Here is a 22,957-nt window from a genome sequence, read left to right on the forward strand (position 1 = left end):
AGAGGTAAGAGATATGGTTAGGTCAAGTGTATATATAAATAGAGTAGGCTTGCTAAAGTAGTCTGGGTTTACATGGGTTTGTCAATTCATTAGGTGAAAGACAGATTACATATGGTAGGTGAGTTGTTCATGAAATTATTTAAGGTAAAGGTGGGCAGTGAATAAAGTGAGGGTAGAAATTGTGTTAGGAAGAACAATGTTGGTAAGAAATGTCAGCTTGAACTGAGGTCAGAATTATGATTCCAGAGGTAGGATTTTTAAGTGAAAAGTTATGGTTACGAAAGTATGACAGGTAAGGAAGGAAGGAAGAATGAGATGCGGAAAGTTTGTTAGGAATAATTTATGTCGAGCAGTGAAGATTTAGTAAGGTAGGAAATGGCTATTTGCTCAAGAAATAATATAGAAGTACATGCAAGAATAAACATCAAGAATAAACATACATAACAGTAAAGGTAGGTAATCGTCAGAGGTCAGATAACTGATGTGCAAGTTATTATAATGTGCAGACATATAATTTCCACCACATGTAGTTTTTTTTTTTTTTGTTAATCTACCAGTGATGAGTGCAAGAGCAGGTTATAGGAATGTGTATAGACTTGAAAATAAAAAAAAGCAGTAAGAATTTTTAAGTTCAGCTTATCAACTTAATTTGATGAACAAAGTCATGTTTGATAGAGTTAGCTAGATTTGGTGAGAAAAACAAAAAACAAAATAATTTCATCAATCAATCTATTATCAAATAAGTACTGCATTACTTAACCATGACAAAGTCATGGTTAATATAAGGTAGGTATGTTAAATTGAGTTAGGTGAGTGAGACTTGGATATATGGTAAGGTACGGTAAATAAAGAAAGAAACTAATGATAGAGGTAAGAGATATGGTTAGGTCAAGTGTATATATAAATAGAGTAGGCTTGCTAAAGTAGTCTGGGTTTACATGGGTTTGTCAATTCATTAGGTGAAAGACAGATTACATATGGTAGGTGAGTTGTTCATGAAATTATTTAAGGTAAAGGTGGGCAGTGAATAAAGTGAGGGTAGAAATTGTGTTAGGAAGAACAATGTTGGTAAGAAATGTCAGCTTGAACTGAGGTCAGAATTATGATTCCAGAGGTAGGATTTTTAAGTGAAAAGTTATGGTTACGAAAGTATGACAGGTAAGGAAGGGAAGGAAGAATGAGATGCGGAAAGTTTGTTAGGAATAATTTATGTCGAGCAGTGAAGATTTAGTAAGGTAGGAAATGGCTATTTGCTCAAGAAATAATATAGAAGTACATGCAAGAATAAACATCAAGAATAAACATACATAACAGTAAAGGTAGGTAATCGTCAGAGGTCAGATAACTGATGTGCAAGTTATTATAATGTGCAGACATATAATTTCCACCACATGTAGTTTTTTTTTTTTTTTGTTAATCTACCAGTGATGAGTGCAAGAGCAGGTTATAGGAATGTGTATAGACTTGAAAAAAAAAAAAAAAAAAAAACAGTAAGAATTTTTAAGTTCAGCTTATCAACTTAATTTGATGAACAAAGTCATGTTTGATAGAGTTAGCTAGATTTGGTGAGAAAAAAAAAAAAAAAAAATAATTTCATCAATCAATCTATTATCAAATAAGTACTGCATTACTTAACCATGACAAAGTCATGGTTAATATAAGGTAGGTATGTTAAATTGAGTTAGGTGAGTGAGACTTGGATATATGGTAAGGTACGGTAAATAAAGAAAGAAACTAATGATAGAGGTAAGAGATATGGTTAGGTCAAGTGTATATATAAATAGAGTAGGCTTGCTAAAGTAGTCTGGGTTTACATGGGTTTGTCAATTCATTAGGTGAAAGACAGATTACATATGGTAGGTGAGTTGTTCATGAAATTATTTAAGGTAAAGGTGGGCAGTGAATAAAGTGAGGGTAGAAATTGTGTTAGGAAGAACAATGTTGGTAAGAAATGTCAGCTTGAACTGAGGTCAGAATTATGATTCCAGAGGTAGGATTTTTAAGTGAAAAGTTATGGTTACGAAAGTATGACAGGTAAGGAAGGAAGGGAAGAATGAGATGCGGAAAGTTTGTTAGGAATAATTTATGTCGAGCAGTGAAGATTTAGTAAGGTAGGAAATGGCTATTTGCTCAAGAAATAATATAGAAGTACATGCAAGAATAAACATCAAGAATAAACATACATAACAGTAAAGGTAGGTAATCGTCATGTAACACGTGCAATTCTAATAATGATAATAACTATACGTAATTGAAGCACTGTACTGTCTGTACTTGAGATCTGATCGGAAGTACGACTGCCGAGTTCCCAATAACTTTTCAAGTCAGGAAACCAACTGGCTGGCTGGTGAAGTTTCCGAATCCCGGACTTGTCTAACACCTGTACGCATTGTCAGACTGGACGATGTACGCGTCAACAAGCGATGGATTCTCGTCCTTATGGAGGGCTCAGATATAAAATGTGGGAGTATGGTGCATGTATGTGCGAGCGGTCCATAAGGACGAGAGTCCATCGCTTGATCCCGCGTGCATAGAAGTATTTGATTCTGAACGTCACCGGCCAGTTGGGGAGGACGCTGGTAACAATTTGTGCCTTCTCGCACACATTGTCACCAAGTACCCACCACCGCCACTGTTATTTTAACAGCCTCGTACTTATCCGCCCCTACCTTGACGGACTCTACATAGCCCGTGTCAGCAGATGCTGACAAACCTAAACAACAAAAAAAAAAAAAAAAAAAAAAACCGGCCAGTCGGTCTCCTGACTTGTAAGGATATGGTGGCTCGGCTATTATGCTTCCGATCAGATCTCAAGGTAAATACAGTGCTTTAATTACCTATTGTTATTATAGTTATTATAATTTCACATGTTGCATATTATCATCATCATCATCATCATTATTATTATTATTATTATTATTATTATTATTATTATTATTACTACTACTACTACTACTACTACTACTACTACTACTACTACTACAGAGAGAGAGAGAGAGAGAGAGAGAGAGAGAGAGAGAGAGAGAGAGAGAGTTAAGGAAATATATTATAATAGATAATAACAATAATAGATCTCTCTCTCTCTCTCTCTCTCTCTCTCTCTCTCTCTCTCTCTCCCTGCTTGTAAATCAACCCTGCTTGTAAATCAACGAATGAAGATGAAAAAGTATCATTAACGGAAATTGATAATAATCTCTCTCTCTCTCTCTCTCTCTCTCTCTCTCTCTCTCTCTCTCTCTCTCTCTCTCTCTCTCTCAACCCTGCCTGTAAATCAACGAATAAAGATAAAAAAAGTATCATTAACGGAAATTGAGTATAATAGATAATTCTCTCTCTCTCTCTCTCTCTCTCTCTCTCTCTCTCTCTCTCTATATATATATATATATATATATATATATATATATATATATATATATATATATATATATATATATATATATATCATTTTATTTCTATTTCTATCTCACCACCACCACCACCACCACCACCACCATAACCGACACACTCACCACACACTACAGGTCGCGAGGGTTCGGCTTCGTGACCTTGACAGTCCCAGCACGTAGACGCGGTGCAGAAGGCTCGGCCACACAAGGTTGACGGCCGCCTGGTAGAGACTAAGAGAGCTGTGCCAAGAGGGGACAAACAACTCAGTCCTCCCCACCTCCTTCCATCCTGACCCCACATTCATTGGTGGCCTGCCGCAGGTAAGAGAGAGAGAGAGAGAGAGAGAGAGAGAGAGAGAGAGAGAGAGAGAGAGAGAGAGAGAGAGAGAGAGAGTTCCGAGTTATTTAGAATTATCAATTACCCCGGGATGCTATTAATTAGTTTTTACCTCTCTGTTGTAGGTAAAGTCACTTGGTTTAGTTTGTTTTTTCAGGTGAATATCAAAGGTGAACTTGTATTTGTCTATAAATATATTTAAGATTAAATACAGCGATCTGGAGAAAGGTGTGGCGTATACGGGACAACCTGTGTCGGTACGTGATAACGCGTTACACCCCGGCAAGCTGATTGACTTCCCAGCCGGTTCAAGGCACGCTGAGTGGGTTTACCACAGTCCCTATACATTGGTATATTAAAGATGATAGTCTTCTAATTTAGGGTTGCCATATATGAACTATCAAAATTCCGGACACCTTCACTAACACCTGATTATGGTCCTGATATACTGGAAAACATGAGGCGGCGTTGGGAAGGCTGCGAACACCGACTTCATATAGGACCCATACACGTCAGTCTTGACCGAAACCAAACCAAAGCAGCTGCCACTCGATGAACCCTCTCTCTCTCTCTCTCTCTCTCTCTCTCTCTCTTCTCTCTCTCTCTCTCTCATCATTTCAACCCAAGGAAATCTAATAAATGTGATTTTTTAACAGTTACTGATGGAAGGTGAAATTCCGGACATTTGAGGGATTTTCAAAAATCTCCCCGGACGCAGATTTCTTTATCTGAATTCCGGACATGTCCGGAAAAATCTGGACGTATGGCAACCCTATCTAATTACATGTATTAGGCAAGGAAAATTAACCTACGAATAAGATTAGTACATGTTAAAATACATTACATAAGAGATAAGTATGCAAATAACTTATATAATATAATGTACATGCAACCCATTAATTATCGATGGCAATAAATAGGTTATGGAAAGTTCCATGACTCGTGTGACGTAGGGTGGCGTGATCCTGTCAGCTCACCCGTCTTTGGTGCCACACTCGTTACCATATTTAGACATACAACACATATATATACACGTGTAATAATAAATGAATTAATTTAATGACAAATACGATGTCCATTACTGTGTGACACCGTTAGAAGAGAGAGAGAGAGAGAGAGAGAGAGAGAGAGAGAGAGAGAGAGAGAGAGAGAGAGAGAGAGAGAGAGAGAGTCAAAAGATTAATGGCCACAATCATCACTATTTTAATCCCTTCAATACTAGGACACATTTTTACCTTGAGATTTATTTACCATTTTATTTACATTAAGAAGGGTGTAACTTAACCTATCCTATCCTAACCTACCCTCACCTCACCTAAACGAAACCAGTGTGTCAAAGTACACGTTAGTGTGCATTATGTGTATATGTGAGTCAGTGCCTATGCGTGCTTCCTATGCTGGCAGAACTGTGTGTGTGTGTGTGTGTGTGAGAATGTGAACGCGTGCGTGCGTGCGCGCTGTCAACTGTTTTCGTGTGTGTGTGTGTGTGTGTGTGTGTGTGTGTGTGTGAATATGAGTCTGGGTGTGTTTGCCAGCGAACGTGTGTGCGTGCGTGCGGGCAGAACTGCGTATGTGTGTGTGTGGGGAGGTGAGAATGTGTGTGTGTGTGTGTGTGTGTGTGTGTGTGTGAATCGGTGTGTGTATGAGTAAATGCGTGTGCGTGCGTGCAGGCAGAAATGTGTGTGTGTGTGAATGTGAGTGTTTGCGTATGCGTGCGTGATATTGCGTGCGTGTGGGGAGAAATGTGTGTGTGTGTGTGTGTGTGTGTGTGTAATTCACTGTTTAATCTGCTGCAGTCTATGACGAGACAGCCAGACGTTACCCTACGGAGCGAGCTCAAAGCTCATTATTTCCGATCTTGGGATAGGTCTGAGACAAGGCACACACCACACACCGGGACAACAAGGTCACAACTCCTCGATTTACATCCCGTACCTACTCACTGGTGGGTGAACAGGGGCTACACGTGAAAGGAGACACACCCAAATATCTCCACCCGGCCGGGGAATCGAACCCCGGTCATCTGGCTTGTGAAGCCAGCGCTATAACCACTGAGCTACCGGGCCGTGTGTGTGTGTGTGTGTGTGTGTGTGTGTGTGTGTGTGTGTGTGTGTGTGTGTGTGTGTGTGTGTGTGTGTGTGTGTGCGTTTGTGCGTGCGTGTGCGTGCGTGCGTGTGTGAAAAAAATGTGAGTGCGTGCGTAGGCATGCGTGCGTGTTGGCAGAAAAGCGTGTACATGTGGTGTGTGTGTGTGTGTGTGTGTGTGTGAGTGTGAACTTGAGTGTGCGTGCCTGTGCCTGCGAGCGTATGTGTGATGCATCGTGGTTGGATTTTTTTGCAGGGTTATTGGCGGTGCTTCATGGCGGGAATTGTTTACGGTCCAATTTAGCGGGGCATTTTGGCGGGACTTCGTGGTGAGGCTTTTAGGTGGAACATTTTATCGGGCGTTGTGGCGGGGCTTTTTGCCGGTTCTTTTTTGGCGGGACATTTTGGCGGGGCTTTTTGGAGAGGTTTATTGTGGGGGCTTTTTAGCGGGATATTTTTACGGTGCTTCGTTGAGGGACTTTTTGGCATTCTTATTATTTTTTTTTTTCTGGCATGTTCTTTTGGTGGGACATTTTGACAGGGCTTCGCATCCGAGCTTTTTGGTTGTTTTTTTGGGCGTTTTTATTTTTGGCGGGCGATTTTAGCGAGAGAGAGAGAGAGAGAGAGAGAGAGAGAGAGAGAGAGAGAGAGAGAGAGAGAGAGAGAGAGAGAGAGAGAGAGAGAGAGAGAGAGAGAGAGAGAGAGAGCAGAGAGTTGTTCCATGAGATTGGTAATTTCGTTTTGCATATTTTAGTTGTTCCATGTATTTAATTCCATGTCAAAGATAGTTTTCAGCAACCCTACTGAAGCTCTTGACTAACCAATGTATAAAAAATATGTAATAAAGTAAAAAAAAAAAAGAGAGAGAGAGAGAGAGAGAGAGAGAGAGAGAGAGAGAGAGAGAGAGAGAGAGAGAGAGAGAGAGAGAGAGAGAGAGAGAGAGAGAGAGAGAGAGAGAGAGAGAGAGAGAGAGAGAGAGAGAGAGAGAGAGAGAGAGAGAGAGAGAGAGAGAATCTCATTTACATGCTGACCATCTTGTATATTATCTATTTTAAGTCTTGTAAATATTGTAGAGAAATAGATTGTAGTACCCTTAGAATAGGTAGCACACGACAGTGCGCCTTTGGGTACATGTTCCTATGTATTAAGTTTTGTTTAAATAAAGAGAGAGAGAGAGAGAGAGAGAGAGAGAGAGAGAGAGAGAGAGAGAGAGAGAGAGAGAGAGAGAGAGAGAGAGAGAGAGAGAGAGAGAGAGAGAGAGAGAGAGGTAGACAGAGAGTGAGAGAGAGACATGAATAGGTAGAGAGAGAGAGAGAGAGAGAGACATGTTCTGAGAGAGAGAGAGAGAGAGAGAGAGAGAGAGAGAGAGAGAGAGAGAGAGAGAGAGAGAGAGAGAGAGACAGACAGACAGACAGACAGACAGACAGACAGACAGACAGACAGACAGACGGTGTCGGCCAATGACCTCCTGGAAGTCCCGAGGTCCCATACCTCTACTCACCAGCGTGCCTTTACATCAGCAGCGGTGGTGTGGTGGAACGAGCTCACTACAGATGTGGATGTGAGGGGCCTGTCCACACAGCAAATTAAGGTAGCAGCCCATAGGTGGCTGCGTCTACACCCTCCTTAATGTCAATTTAGTACATAATTCTTCACCTAGGATGTACATAGTATTTTTAAGTATCATCTAATATTATCTATAAAAATTAAGTTTAGTTATTACTACATTACAATTTGTTTATAATGTAAGTGTAAGGGCAGTAGCTTTAAGATAGCTCACCTACGGCAAGGATGAGCTTTAGCATAGGCATATTTAACTGTCCCATGTAATATATATAACCACCTGTAAAATAAAAAAAAGAGAGAGAGAGAGAGAGAGAGAGAGAGAGAGAGAGAGAGAGAGAGAGAGAGAGAGAGAGAGAGAGAGAGAGAGAGAGAGAGAGAGAGAGAGAATTTCGTTTTTTGCATATTTTAGTTGTTCCATGTATTTAATTCCATGTCAAAGATAGTTTTCAGCAACCCTACTGAAGCTCTTGACTAACCAATGTATTAAAAATATGTATTAAAGTAAAAAAAAAAAAGAGAGAGAGAGAGAGAGAGAGAGAGAGAGAGAGAGAGAGAGAGAGAGAGAGAGAGAGAGAGAGAGAGAGAGAGAGAGAGCTAAACGAAACCAGTGTCAAAATACACGTTAGTATGCATTATGTGTATATGTGAGTCAGTGCCTATGCGTGTGCTTCCTATACTGGCAGAACTGTGTGTGTGTGTGTGTGTGTGTGTGTGTGTGTGAACGCGTGCGTGCGTGCGTGCTGTCAACTGTTTTGTGTGTGTGTGTGTGTGTGTGTGTGAAATATGAGTCTGCGTGTGTTTGCATGCGAACGTGTGTGCGTGCGTGCGGGCAGAACTTCGTATGTGTGTGTTGGGGGAGGTGAGAATGTGTGTGTGTGTGTGTGTGTGTGTGTGTGTGTGTGTGTGTGTGTGTGTGTGTGTGTGTGTGTTGTATTTACCTATATCTATTAATGTCCAGCTTTTTCTTAAAATCATGAATATTCCTTGCGTTGACCACTTCCACGTCTAAACTATTCCATGCTTCCACCCTTCTATGAGGAAGCTATATTTTTCACATCTCTCCTATAAGTGGCCATTTTAGTTTTTTCCCATGCCCTCTCGACATTCTTCCATTCCACATACACAGATCTTCCCTATCCATTTTTCCATGCCAATCATCACTCTGTATATTGCTATCAGGTCTCCCTTTCTCTTCTGTTTTCCAGGGTTGGAAGTTGCATTCTTTTCAGTCTGTCTTCATAAGTCAAATCTCTTAAGTCAGGCACCATTTTCGTTGCAGCCCTCTGTACTTTCTCTAGTTTCCTTATGTGTTTCTTTAAGTTCGGAGCCCACTGTATTGTTGCATATTCAAGCCTCGGTCTTATCATTGCAGTAATTATTTTCTTCATCATTTCTTCATCTAAATATACGAACGCCACTCTTATGTTCCTCAATAAGTTCAATACTTCTCCAATTATTTTGTTTATATGTCTCTCTGGCGATAGGTCATTGGTAATTGTCACCCCAAGGTCTTTTCTTCATGACTGGTTTTATGTCTTCATTTCCTATCTTGTACATACTCCTGATTCTTCTTTCACTCTTGCCAAACTCTATTTTCTTGCATTTTGTCGTGTTGAACTCCATTTGCCATGTACAGCTCCATTTCCATATTCTGTCCAAGTCTTCCTGGAGTAGTTCGCAATCTTTGTCACATCTCACTTTTCTTAACAATTTTGCATCGTCTGCAAATAGGCTCACATAACTGGACAATCCACCATGTCATTTATGTAGACCGCGAACATTACTGGTGCCAACACTGATCCCTGTGGAACTCCACTCTCCACCAATCCCCATTCTGATGGTCTGTCCTTAATTATTGTTCTCATTTCTCTTCCTACCAAAAGTCTTCCATCCATTTTAGTAAACTGCCATGCACTCCTCCTACCATTTCAAGTTTCCAGATCAGTCTCCGGTGTGGTACCTTATCAAAGGCCTTTTTAAATCAGATATATTCCATCAGAACCATCTCTTTCCTGTATTACATCTATCACCCTCGAATAGTAACATATCAGGTTTGTCGTGCATGAACGCCCTTTTCTAAAACCAAATTGACACTCACAAAGTATGTCATTTTTCTCCAAGAAGTCTGTCCATCTATTCTTCACCACCCTCTCACACATCTTAGCTACCACACTTGTAAGTGACACTGGTCTATAGTTCAATGGGTCTCTCTTGTTACCTGATTTATAGATTGGGACAATGTTAGCTCTTTTCCAGTCTTGGGGCACTACACCTTCCCTTAATGAGGCATCAATTACTTCACAAACTTTTTCTGCCAATTGCTCCTGCATTCTCTTAAAATCCATCCTGATACCCCATCAGGTCCCACAGCTTTTCTCACTTCTAAACTCCCATCATGTTCTTGATCTCCTCCACAGTTACTTGAAACTCCTTCATAATCCCTTTCTGTTCCATTACCAGTGGTTTGTCAAAAGCAGTCTCCTTTGTGAATACCTTCCGAAAGCATCCATTCATAGCCTCTGCCATTTCCTGGGATCTTCACTGCATACTCCATTTACTTCTAAACTTTCAATACTTTCTCTATTTTTGATGTTGTTGTTCACATGTCTGTAAAAAGCCTTGGTTGGTCTTTACATTTATCAATTATATCCTTTTCTTGTTTCTTTCTTTCTTCTCTTCTAATCAACACATATTCATTTCTTGCTCTTTTGTAACTTTCCCACTGCTTAATCCGTCTTTTCCTTCTCCACCTCTTCCATGCATCCTCTTTTCTTGTTCTAGCCTTTTCACATCTATCGTTAAACCAGTCCTGCTTTCCAACTTCTCTATGTTGTCTTATTGGTACAAATTTTTCTCACCTTCTTTGTATATTTTATAAATTCCTTCCACTTTTCATTTGCTCCTTAGCACTCTTGAATTTCATCAATTTGTCTCTTGAAAGAATTTCTTTAGGTTTCCAAAATCTGTCTTGGCATAATTCCATCTTCCCACTTTATATTCTTCATTTCTTCTAGATTTCTCTTCGTCTATCACCTTGAACTCCAAAACTGCATGATCACTCTTTGCTAAAGGGCACTCCACCCTCATCTCCTCAATGACCATTGGCTCTGTACTAAAGACCAAGTCCAGTCTTGACGATGCTCCCTCTCCTCCAAACCTAGTATCTTCTTTGACCCACTGAGTTAACACATTTTCCATTGCCAGTGTCAATAGTGTATTTCCCATGTTGTCTCTGATCCTTCCATTGACCAGTCCTCCCAACACACCTCTTTACAATTAAAATCTCCCATCATTATAGTTCGTTCACAGCCAAACATTTCTTCCAGACATGTTCCTGTATCACTTATCATTTCTTCATATTCCTGTACTGACCATGCATTTGTCTTAGGTGGTACGTACACCACTATGTAGTGCCTCTTTTTCCTTCATTAGTTTCTGCTCTGATCTTTAGCACTTCTGCCTTTCCCATACCTTTTTCACTTGATCCACCTTTATATCTTTTTAACCAGCAACATCACTCCTCCTCCCATCTTACCTACTCTATTTCTTTTCCAAACATTATATTTCCTTCTCCAACCATCATCAGGTCTTCTCCTCTCTCAGTTTTGTTTCAGTAAGACCCACAATATCTGGGTTCTTGTCCCTCAAGTAATCGTTGAGTTCTAAAATGATATCACTCCATTTATGTTGGAATACATTACATTTCGCTCATATGTAAGTTTCTTTAGTCCTTTCTTGCTGTACTTTTCTGGGTTATGAACCACTTCCTCAGTCTCATATCCAAGATTCTCCAGAAAAACTCTTTCTTCTCCTCTTCTGTCCTCTCTTCATTGTGTGTGTGTGTGTGTGTGTGTGTGTGTGTGTGTGTGTGTGTGTGTGTGTGTGTGTGTGTGTGAGTCGGCGTGCGTATAAGTAAATGCGTGTGCGTGCGTGCAGGCAGAAATGTGTGTGTGTGTGTGTGTGTGTGTGTGTGTGTGTGTGTGTGAGTGTTTGCGTATGCGTGCGTGTGGGGAGAAATGTGTGTGTGTGTGTGTGTGTGTGTGTGTGTGTGTGTGTGTGTGTGTGTGTGTGTGTGTGTGTGTGTGTGCGTGCGTGCGTGCGTGCGTGCGTGCGTGTGTGAGGTCAGAATTATGATTCCAGAGGTAGGATTTTTAAGTGAAAAGTTATGGTTACGAAAGTATGACAGGTAAGGAAGGGAAGGGAAGAATGAGATGCGGAAAGTTTGTTAGGAATAATTTATGTCGAGCAGTGAAGATTTAGTAAGGTAGGAAATGGCTATTTGCTCAAGAAATAATATAGAAGTACATGCAAGAATAAACATCAAGAATAAACATACATAACAGTAAAGGTAGGTAATCGTCAGAGGTCAGATAACTGATGTGCAAGTTATTATAATGTGCAGACATATAATTTCCACCACATGTAGTTTTTTTTTTTTTTTTTTTTGTTAATCTACCAGTGATGAGTGCAAGAGCAGGTTATAGGAATGTGTATAGACTTGAAAATAAAAAAAAAAAAACAGTAAGAATTTTTAAGTTCAGCTTATCAACTTAATTTGATGAACAAAGTCATGTTTGATAGAGTTAGCTAGATTTGGTGAGAAAAACAAAAACAAAATAATTTCATCAATCAATCTATTATCAAATAAGTACAGCATTTAACCATGACAAAGTCATGGTTAATATAAGGTAGGTATGTTAAATTGAGTTAGGTGAGTGAGACTTGGATATATGGTAAGGTACGGTAAATAAAGAAAGAAACTAATGATAGAGGTAAGAGATATGGTTAGGTCAAGTGTATATATAAATAGAGTAGGCTTGCTAAAGTAGTCTGGGTTTACATGGGTTTGTCAATTCATTAGGTGAAAGACAGATTACATATGGTAGGTGAGTTGTTCATGAAATTATTTAAGGTAAAGGTGGGCAGTGAATAAAGTGAGGGTAGAAATTGTGTTAGGAAGAACAATGTTGGTAAGAAATGTCAGCTTGAACTGAGGTCAGAATTATGATTCCAGAGGTAGGATTTTTAAGTGAAAAGTTATGGTTACGAAAGTATGACAGGTAAGGAAGGGAAGGGAAGAATGAGATGCGGAAAGTTTGTTAGGAATAATTTATGTCGAGCAGTGAAGATTTAGTAAGGTAGGAAATGGCTATTTGCTCAAGAAATAATATAGAAGTACATGCAAGAATAAACATCAAGAATAAACATACATAACAGTAAAGGTAGGTAATCGTCAGAGGTCAGATAACTGATGTGCAAGTTATTATAATGTGCAGACATATAATTTCCACCACATGTAGTTTTTTTTTTTTTTTTGTTAATCTACCAGTGATGAGTGCAAGAGCAGGTTATAGGAATGTGTATAGACTTGAAAATAAAAAAAAAAAACAGTAAGAATTTTTAAGTTCAGCTTATCAACTTAATTTGATGAACAAAGTCATGTTTGATAGAGTTAGCTAGATTTGGTGAGAAAAAACAAAAAAACAAAATAATTTCATCAATCAATCTATTATCAAATAAGTACTGCATTATTTAACCATGACAAAGTCATGGTTAATATAAGGTAGGTATGTTAAATTGAGTTAGGTGAGTGAGACTTGGATATATGGTAAGGTACGGTAAATAAAGAAAGAAACTAATGATAGAGGTAAGAGATATGGTTAGGTCAAGTGTATATATAAATAGAGTAGGCTTGCTAAAGTAGTCTGGGTTTACATGGGTTTGTCAATTCATTAGGTGAAAGACAGATTACATATGGTAGGTGAGTTGTTCATGAAATTATTTAAGGTAAAGGTGGGCAGTGAATAAAGTGAGGGTAGAAATTGTGTTAGGAAGAACAATGTTGGTAAGAAATGTCAGCTTGAACTGAGGTCAGAATTATGATTCCAGAGGTAGGATTTTTAAGTGAAAAGTTATGGTTACGAAAGTATGACAGGTAAGGAAGGAAGGGAAGAATGAGATGCGGAAAGTTTGTTAGGAATAATTTATGTCGAGCAGTGAAGATTTAGTAAGGTAGGAAATGGCTATTTGCTCAAGAAATAATATAGAAGTACATGCAAGAATAAACATCAAGAATAAACATACATAACAGTAAAGGTAGGTAATCGTCAGAGGTCAGATAACTGATGTGCAAGTTATTATAATGTGCAGACATATAATTTCCACCACATGTAGTTTTTTTTTTTTTAATCTACCAGTGATGAGTGCAAGAGCAGGTTATAGGAATGTGTATAGACTTGAAAATAAAAAAAAAAAGTAAGAATTTTTAAGTTCAGCTTATCAACTTAATTTGATGAACAAAGTCATGTTTGATAGAGTTAGCTAGATTTGGTGAGAAAAACAAAAACAAAATAATTTCATCAATCAATCTATTATCAAATAAGTATATGCATTTTAACCATGACAAAGTCATGGTTAATATAAGGTAGGTATGTTAAATTGAGTTAGGTGAGTGAGACTTGGATATATGGTAAGGTACGGTAAATAAAGAAAGAAACTAATGATAGAGGTAAGAGATATGGTTAGGTCAAGTGTATATATAAATAGAGTAGGCTTGCTAAAGTAGTCTGGGTTTACATGGGTTTGTCAATTCATTAGGTGAAAGACAGATTACATATGGTAGGTGAGTTGTTCATGAAATTATTTAAGGTAAAGGTGGGCAGTGAATAAAGTGAGGGTAGAAATTGTGTTAGGAAGAACAATGTTGGTAAGAAATGTCAGCTTGAACTGAGGTCAGAATTATGATTCCAGAGGTAGGATTTTTAAGTGAAAAGTTATGGTTACGAAAGTATGACAGGTAAGGAAGGAAGGGAAGAATGAGATGCGGAAAGTTTGTTAGGAATAATTTATGTCGAGCAGTGAAGATTTAGTAAGGTAGGAAATGGCTATTTGCTCAAGAAATAATATAGAAGTACATGCAAGAATAAACATCAAGAATAAACATACATAACAGTAAAGGTAGGTAATCGTCAGAGGTCAGATAACTGATGTGCAAGTTATTATAATGTGCAGACATATAATTTCCACCACATGTAGTTTTTTTTTTTTTTGTTAATCTACCAGTGATGAGTGCAAGAGCAGGTTATAGGAATGTGTATAGACTTGAAAATAAAAAAAAAACAGTAAGAATTTTTAAGTTCAGCTTATCAACTTAATTTGATGAACAAAGTCATGTTTGATAGAGTTAGCTAGATTTGGTGAGAAAAAACAAAAAAACAAAATAATTTCATCAATCAATCTATTATCAAATAAGTACAGCATTTAACCATGACAAAGTCATGGTTAATATAAGGTAGGTATGTTAAATTGAGTTAGGTGAGTGAGACTTGGATATATGGTAAGGTACGGTAAATAAAGAAAGAAACTAATGATAGAGGTAAGAGATATGGTTAGGTCAAGTGTATATATAAATAGAGTAGGCTTGCTAAAGTAGTCTGGGTTTACATGGGTTTGTCAATTCATTAGGTGAAAGACAGATTACATATGGTAGGTGAGTTGTTCATGAAATTATTTAAGGTAAAGGTGGGCAGTGAATAAAGTGAGGGTAGAAATTGTGTTAGGAAGAACAATGTTGGTAAGAAATGTCAGCTTGAACTGAGGTCAGAATTATGATTCCAGAGGTAGGATTTTTAAGTGAAAAGTTATGGTTACGAAAGTATGACAGGTAAGGAAGGGAAGGGAAGAATGAGATGCGGAAAGTTTGTTAGGAATAATTTATGTCGAGCAGTGAAGATTTAGTAAGGTAGGAAATGGCTATTTGCTCAAGAAATAATATAGAAGTACATGCAAGAATAAACATCAAGAATAAACATACATAACAGTAAAGGTAGGTAATCGTCAGAGGTCAGATAACTGATGTGCAAGTTATTATAATGTGCAGACATATAATTTCCACCACATGTAGTTTTTTTTTTTTTTTGTTAATCTACCAGTGATGAGTGCAAGAGCAGGTTATAGGAATGTGTATAGACTTGAAAATAAAAAAAAAACAGTAAGAATTTTTAAGTTCAGCTTATCAACTTAATTTGATGAACAAAGTCATGTTTGATAGAGTTAGCTAGATTTGGTGAGAAAAAAAAAAACAAAATAATTTCATCAATCAATCTATTATCAAATAAGTACAGCATTTAACCATGACAAAGTCATGGTTAATATAAGGTAGGTATGTTAAATTGAGTTAGGTGAGTGAGACTTGGATATATGGTAAGGTACGGTAAATAAAGAAAGAAACTAATGATAGAGGTAAGAGATATGGTTAGGTCAAGTGTATATATAAATAGAGTAGGCTTGCTAAAGTAGTCTGGGTTTACATGGGTTTGTCAATTCATTAGGTGAAAGACAGATTACATATGGTAGGTGAGTTGTTCATGAAATTATTTAAGGTAAAGGTGGGCAGTGAATAAAGTGAGGGTAGAAATTGTGTTAGGAAGAACAATGTTGGTAAGAAATGTCAGCTTGAACTGAGGTCAGAATTATGATTCCAGAGGTAGGATTTTTAAGTGAAAAGTTATGGTTACGAAAGTATGACAGGTAAGGAAGGGAAGGGAAGAATGAGATGCGGAAAGTTTGTTAGGAATAATTTATGTCGAGCAGTGAAGATTTAGTAAGGTAGGAAATGGCTATTTGCTCAAGAAATAATATAGAAGTACATGCAAGAATAAACATCAAGAATAAACATACATAACAGTAAAGGTAGGTAATCGTCAGAGGTCAGATAACTGATGTGCAAGTTATTATAATGTGCAGACATATAATTTCCACCACATGTAGTTTTTTTTTTTTTTTTGTTAATCTACCAGTGATGAGTGCAAGAGCAGGTTATAGGAATGTGTATAGACTTGAAAATAAAAAAAAAAAACAGTAAGAATTTTTAAGTTCAGCTTATCAACTTAATTTGATGAACAAAGTCATGTTTGATAGAGTTAGCTAGATTTGGTGAGAAAAAACAAAAAAACAAAATAATTTCATCAATCAATCTATTATCAAATAAGTACTGCATTACTTAACCATGACAAAGTCATGGTTAATATAAGGTAGGTATGTTAAATTGAGTTAGGTGAGTGAGACTTGGATATATGGTAAGGTACGGTAAATAAAGAAAGAAACTAATGATAGAGGTAAGAGATATGGTTAGGTCAAGTGTATATATAAATAGAGTAGGCTTGCTAAAGTAGTCTGGGTTTACATGGGTTTGTCAATTCATTAGGTGAAAGACAGATTACATATGGTAGGTGAGTTGTTCATGAAATTATTTAAGGTAAAGGTGGGCAGTGAATAAAGTGAGGGTAGAAATTGTGTTAGGAAGAACAATGTTGGTAAGAAATGTCAGCTTGAACTGAGGTCAGAATTATGATTCCAGAGGTAGGATTTTTAAGTGAAAAGTTATGGTTACGAAAGTATGACAGGTAAGGAAGGAAGGGAAGAATGAGATGCGGAAAGTTTGTTAGGAATAATTTATGTCGAGCAGTGAAGATTTAGTAAGGTAGGAAATGGCTATTTGCTCAAGAAATAATATAGAAGTACATGCAAGAATAAACATCAAGAATAAACATACATAACAGTAAAGGTAGGTAATCGTCAGAGGTCAGATAACTGATGTGCAAGTTATTATAATGTGCAGACATATAATTTCCACCACATGTAGTTTTTTTTTTTTTTGTTAATCTACCAGTGATGAGTGCAAGAGCAGGTTATAGGAATGTGTATAGACTTGAAAATAAAAAAAACAGTAAGAATTTTTAAGTTCAGCTTATCAACTTAATTTGATGAACAAAGTCATGTTTGATAGAGTTAGCTAGATTTGGTGAGAAAAACAAAAACAAAATAATTTCATCAATCAATCTATTATCAAATAAGTACAGCATTTAACCATGACAAAGTCATGGTTAATATAAGGTAGGTATGTTAAATTGAGTTAGGTGAGTGAGACTTGGATATATGGTAAGGTACGGTAAATAAAGAAAGAAACTAATGATAGAGGTAAGAGATATGGTTAGGTCAAGTGTATATATAAATAGAGTAGGCTTGCTAAAGTAGTCTGGGTTTACATGGGTTTGTCAATTCATTAGGTGAAAGACAGATTACATATGGTAGGTGAGTTGTTCATGAAATTATTTAAGGTAAAGGTGGGCAGTGAATAAAGTGAGGGTAGAAATTGTGTTAGGAAGAACAATGTTGGTAAGAAATGTCAGCTTGAACTGAGGTCAGAATTATGATTCCAGAGGTAGGATTTTTAAGTGAAAAGTTATGGTTACGAAAGTATGACAGGTAAGGAAGGAAGGGAAGAATGAGATGCGGAAAGTTTGTTAGGAATAATTTATGTCGAGCAGTGAAGATTTAGTAAGGTAGGAAATGGCTATTTGCTCAAGAAATAATATAGAAGTACATGCAAGAATAAACATCAAGAATAAACATACATAACAGTAAAGGTAGGTAATCGTCAGAGGTCAGATAACTGATGTGCAAGTTATTATAATGTGCAGACATATAATTTCCACCACATGTAGTTTTTTTTTTTTTTTGTTAATCTACCAGTGATGAGTGCAAGAGCAGGTTATAGGAATGTGTATAGACTTGAAAATAAAAAAAAAAAAACAGTAAGAATTTTTAAGTTCAGCTTATCAACTTAATTTGATGAACAAAGTCATGTTTGATAGAGTTAGCTAGATTTGGTGAGAAAAACAAAAACAAAATAATTTCATCAATCAATCTATTATCAAATAAGTACAGCATTTAACCATGACAAAGTCATGGTTAATATAAGGTAGGTATGTTAAATTGAGTTAGGTGAGTGAGACTTGGATATATGGTAAGGTACGGTAAATAAAGAAAGAAACTAATGATAGAGGTAAGAGATATGGTTAGGTCAAGTGTATATATAAATAGAGTAGGCTTGCTAAAGTAGTCTGGGTTTACATGGGTTTGTCAATTCATTAGGTGAAAGACAGATTACATATGGTAGGTGAGTTGTTCATGAAATTATTTAAGGTAAAGGTGGGCAGTGAATAAAGTGAGGGTAGAAATTGTGTTAGGAAGAACAATGTTGGTAAGAAATGTCAGCTTGAACTGAGGTCAGAATTATGATTCCAGAGGTAGGATTTTTAAGTGAAAAGTTATGGTTACGAAAGTATGACAGGTAAGGAAGGAAGGGAAGAATGAGATGCGGAAAGTTTGTTAGGAATAATTTATGTCGAGCAGTGAAGATTTAGTAAGGTAGGAAATGGCTATTTGCTCAAGAAATAATATAGAAGTACATGCAAGAATAAACATCAAGAATAAACATACATAACAGTAAAGGTAGGTAATCGTCAGAGGTCAGATAACTGATGTGCAAGTTATTATAATGTGCAGACATATAATTTCCACCACATGTAGTTTTTTTTTTTTTTGTTAATCTACCAGTGATGAGTGCAAGAGCAGGTTATAGGAATGTGTATAGACTTGAAAATAAAAAAAAAACAGTAAGAATTTTTAAGTTCAGCTTATCAACTTAATTTGATGAACAAAGTCATGTTTGATAGAGTTAGCTAGATTTGGTGAGAAAAAACAAAAAAACAAAATAATTTCATCAATCAATCTATTATCAAATAAGTACTGCATTTAACCATGACAAAGTCATGGTTAATATAAGGTAGGTATGTTAAATTGAGTTAGGTGAGTGAGACTTGGATATATGGTAAGGTACGGTAAATAAAGAAAGAAACTAATGATAGAGGTAAGAGATATGGTTAGGTCAAGTGTATATATAAATAGAGTAGGCTTGCTAAAGTAGTCTGGGTTTACATGGGTTTGTCAATTCATTAGGTGAAAGACAGATTACATATGGTAGGTGAGTTGTTCATGAAATTATTTAAGGTAAAGGTGGGCAGTGAATAAAGTGAGGGTAGAAATTGTGTTAGGAAGAACAATGTTGGTAAGAAATGTCAGCTTGAACTGAGGTCAGAATTATGATTCCAGAGGTAGGATTTTTAAGTGAAAAGTTATGGTTACGAAAGTATGACAGGTAAGGAAGGAAGGGAAGAATGAGATGCGGAAAGTTTGTTAGGAATAATTTATGTCGAGCAGTGAAGATTTAGTAAGGTAGGAAATGGCTATTTGCTCAAGAAATAATATAGAAGTACATGCAAGAATAAACATCAAGAATAAACATACATAACAGTAAAGGTAGGTAATCGTCAGAGGTCAGATAACTGATGTGCAAGTTATTATAATGTGCAGACATATAATTTCCACCACATGTAGTTTTTTTTTTTTTTTAATCTACCAGTGATGAGTGCAAGAGCAGGTTATAGGAATGTGTATAGACTTGAAAATAAAAAAAAAAAAACAGTAAGAATTTTTAAGTTCAGCTTATCAACTTAATTTGATGAACAAAGTCATGTTTGATAGAGTTAGCTAGATTTGGTGAGAAAAACAAAAACAAAATAATTTCATCAATCAATCTATTATCAAATAAGTACAGATTATTTAACCATGACAAAGTCATGGTTAATATAAGGTAGGTATGTTAAATTGAGTTAGGTGAGTGAGACTTGGATATATGGTAAGGTACGGTAAATAAAGAAAGAAACTAATGATAGAGGTAAGAGATATGGTTAGGTCAAGTGTATATATAAATAGAGTAGGCTTGCTAAAGTAGTCTGGGTTTACATGGGTTTGTCAATTCATTAGGTGAAAGACAGATTACATATGGTAGGTGAGTTGTTCATGAAATTATTTAAGGTAAAGGTGGGCAGTGAATAAAGTGAGGGTAGAAATTGTGTTAGGAAGAACAATGTTGGTAAGAAATGTCAGCTTGAACTGAGGTCAGAATTATGATTCCAGAGGTAGGATTTTTAAGTGAAAAGTTATGGTTACGAAAGTATGACAGGTAAGGAAGGAAGGAAGAATGAGATGCGGAAAGTTTGTTAGGAATAATTTATGTCGAGCAGTGAAGATTTAGTAAGGTAGGAAATGGCTATTTGCTCAAGAAATAATATAGAAGTACATGCAAGAATAAACATCAAGAATAAACATACATAACAGTAAAGGTAGGTAATCGTCAGAGGTCAGATAACTGATGTGCAAGTTATTATAATGTGCAGACATATAATTTCCACCACATGTAGAGAGAGAGAGAGAGAGAATCTACCAGTGATGAGCAATGATAACACAACGATGAGGGTGAGTGAGTAGCGGTGATGGTGAAACATGACTACGACATACACTGACCAACCCGCAGCGCTCCAAGATAAATAATCCACGGTGTAGTGTAGTGTAGTGCACATGTTATTTGAAAGTTATGCAGTTTTCCCTTATGTTTTCAGCACTGTAACTTTCTCACAGCATTTCATTACTATTATAACCCAGGAAAGTGGCTCCAATGCACGTTAGTAATGATGTGGCACTGTTATAAGGCGGAGGTGACCTAAGTTGTGGTGCGATTAGCTGTCCAAACACCATAACACGCTCACTCTATCGTGGCTAAAGTAGAACTGAGGACTGACGGGCGACGGAAGCACTCATATTTACTCTGGGTACGAAGCGGAGACTAAAACGATTCGCTGATTTCCTCCTCTAAACACTGAAACTCGCAATGAATATATATATATATATATATATATCTCAGATGTTAATGAAGTTTGATTTATTTGAGATTGTGTAAAATTATTTTAAGAAAGTTTGTCATGTTTTGAGGTCATTTAAGACAGTTTGGTAGGTTTTGAGGGCATTTTAAGACAGTTTGGTAGGTTTTGAGGGCATTTTAAAACAGTTTGGGATGTTTTGAGGGCATTTTAAGACAGTTTTGAGTTAATTTTAAGACAGTTTGGTAGGTTTTGAGGCCATTTTAAGACAGTTTGGGATTTTTTGAGGGCATTTTAAGAGAGTTTATCATGTTTTGAGTTAGTTTTAAGACAGTTTGATAGGTTTTGAGGGCATTTTAAGACAGTTTGGGATGTTTTGAGGCCATTTTAAGACAGTTTGACATGTTTTGAGGCATTTTGAGATAGTTTGGTAATTTTTGAGGGCAATATAAGACAATTTTGGGCATGATAAGACAACTTTATTGACATTAGGAAGGGTGCATGGAGGTCACAAGATTATTGGTGTTCTGTTTGTTAATCTCCAGGCCACATACTCTCCCTGTCTCCACCACCACCTGACCGCCACTCTCTCTGCGTCTTCCATGCTGCTCACTGACAGCATTCCATCGTCTGCAAAGAATAAGTGAGTCACATTTAAAGTGTCATCTTTGAAACACAAATTTACACTTTCTAATGTCTTTATTATTATTTTGAAAGTTATTAACCCCTTCAGTACTGGGACATATTTTTACCTTGAGGTTTGTGTACCATTATACCATTTTGATGACATTAGGAAGGGTTATGGAGGTCAGAAGATTAATGGCCAGTCTTCACTATTTTAACCCCTTCAGTACTGGGACATATTTTTACCTTGAGGTTTGTGTACCATTAGACCATTTTATTGACATTAGGAAGGGTGTATGGAGGGCAGAGGATAAATGGCCACAGTTTTCACTATTTTAACCCCTTCAGTACTGGGACACATTTTTAACTTGAGATTTGTGTACCATTAGACCATTTTATTGACATTAGGAAGGGTGTATGGAGGGCAGAGGATAAACGGCCACAGTTTTCACTATTTTAACCCCTTCAGTACTGGGATACATTTTACCTTGAGGTTTGTGTACCATTAGACCAGTTTGATGACATTAGGAAGGGTGTATGGAGGTCAGAAGATTAATGGCCACAGTCTTCACTATTTTAACCCCTTCAGTTCTGGGACGTATTTTACCTTGAGATTTGTGTACCATTAGACCATTTTATTGACATTAGGAAGAGTCTATGGAGATCACAAGATTAGTGGCCACAGTCTTCATAATTTTTAACCCCTTCAGTACTGGGAGGCATTTTTACTGTGAGTTTTGGGCGTGATTAGACGATTTTATTGACATTAGGAAGAGTCTATGGAGGTCAGAGGATTAATGGCCTGAGTTTTCACTATTTGAATCCCCACATAATAAGTTTGTGAAGCTGTATAGAATCACCAAAATAGAAAACAGAATGACTATGTATGAAAGCACGTCCTGGTAGTGAAGGGTTAATTTGCCAAGTGTTATGGAGGCTGTATGTACATCCCCCTGCTGTCTGTCTGTCTGTCTGTCTGTCTGATGCCACTTGTTAAATTTTGTGTTTGAAGTCTTAGTCTAGTTTTGTCTCCAGGGTAAACTTTTGTTATTAGGTCTAGTACTTTTCATTTATTTGATATTCCATAAGAATTTTGATCCTATAATCCCTTCTTATACTGTCTAAAACTTTGCAAACATCTATTGATATGACAATTAAAGATTTTTTTACTTTGAAATGATTTTTGTACACAATATCTGAGTATGAACAGGCCATTTTCTAGCCTACCTCCCAGGAAGCTGGAGCGCATTCCCTATTATTGCACGTTATAATGGGTTCGGGATACGGTAATTCTGATTTGTGGTAAGGTTTTCAGGAACGCACATGTACCGTGTAACGAGGACTTACCGTACAAGTAAAGTAGTTAAAGTACATTAATATACAGTTTAATGACGCAGT

The 22,957-nt window shown here is 37.0% G+C and overlaps 1 protein-coding gene and 2 long non-coding RNA genes across 7 annotated transcripts in view; 2 read left to right on the forward strand and 1 right to left on the reverse strand.

Moving 5' to 3' along the window:
* LOC123502433 overlaps positions 1 to 11,979 on the forward strand; it is a 13,828-nt gene extending 1,849 nt beyond the window's left edge. Inside the window, exon 2 of the long non-coding RNA XR_006674060.1 lies at positions 11,495 to 11,979. This is a non-coding gene — a long non-coding RNA (uncharacterized LOC123502433). The remainder of the gene's footprint in view (positions 1 to 11,494) is intronic.
* The window catches only part of LOC123502382, a 137,133-nt gene that overhangs the window by 70,473 nt on the left and 43,703 nt on the right, over positions 1 to 22,957 (forward strand). The gene's annotated exons all lie outside the window — the stretch shown is intronic.
* LOC123502400 overlaps positions 1 to 22,957 on the reverse strand; it is a 50,743-nt gene that overhangs the window by 11,212 nt on the left and 16,574 nt on the right. The window lies entirely within an intron of this gene.

Source organism: Portunus trituberculatus, chromosome 11 (assembly GCF_017591435.1).
Source record: "Portunus trituberculatus isolate SZX2019 chromosome 11, ASM1759143v1, whole genome shotgun sequence".
In the NCBI taxonomy this organism is placed as follows: domain Eukaryota; kingdom Metazoa; phylum Arthropoda; class Malacostraca; order Decapoda; family Portunidae; genus Portunus; species Portunus trituberculatus.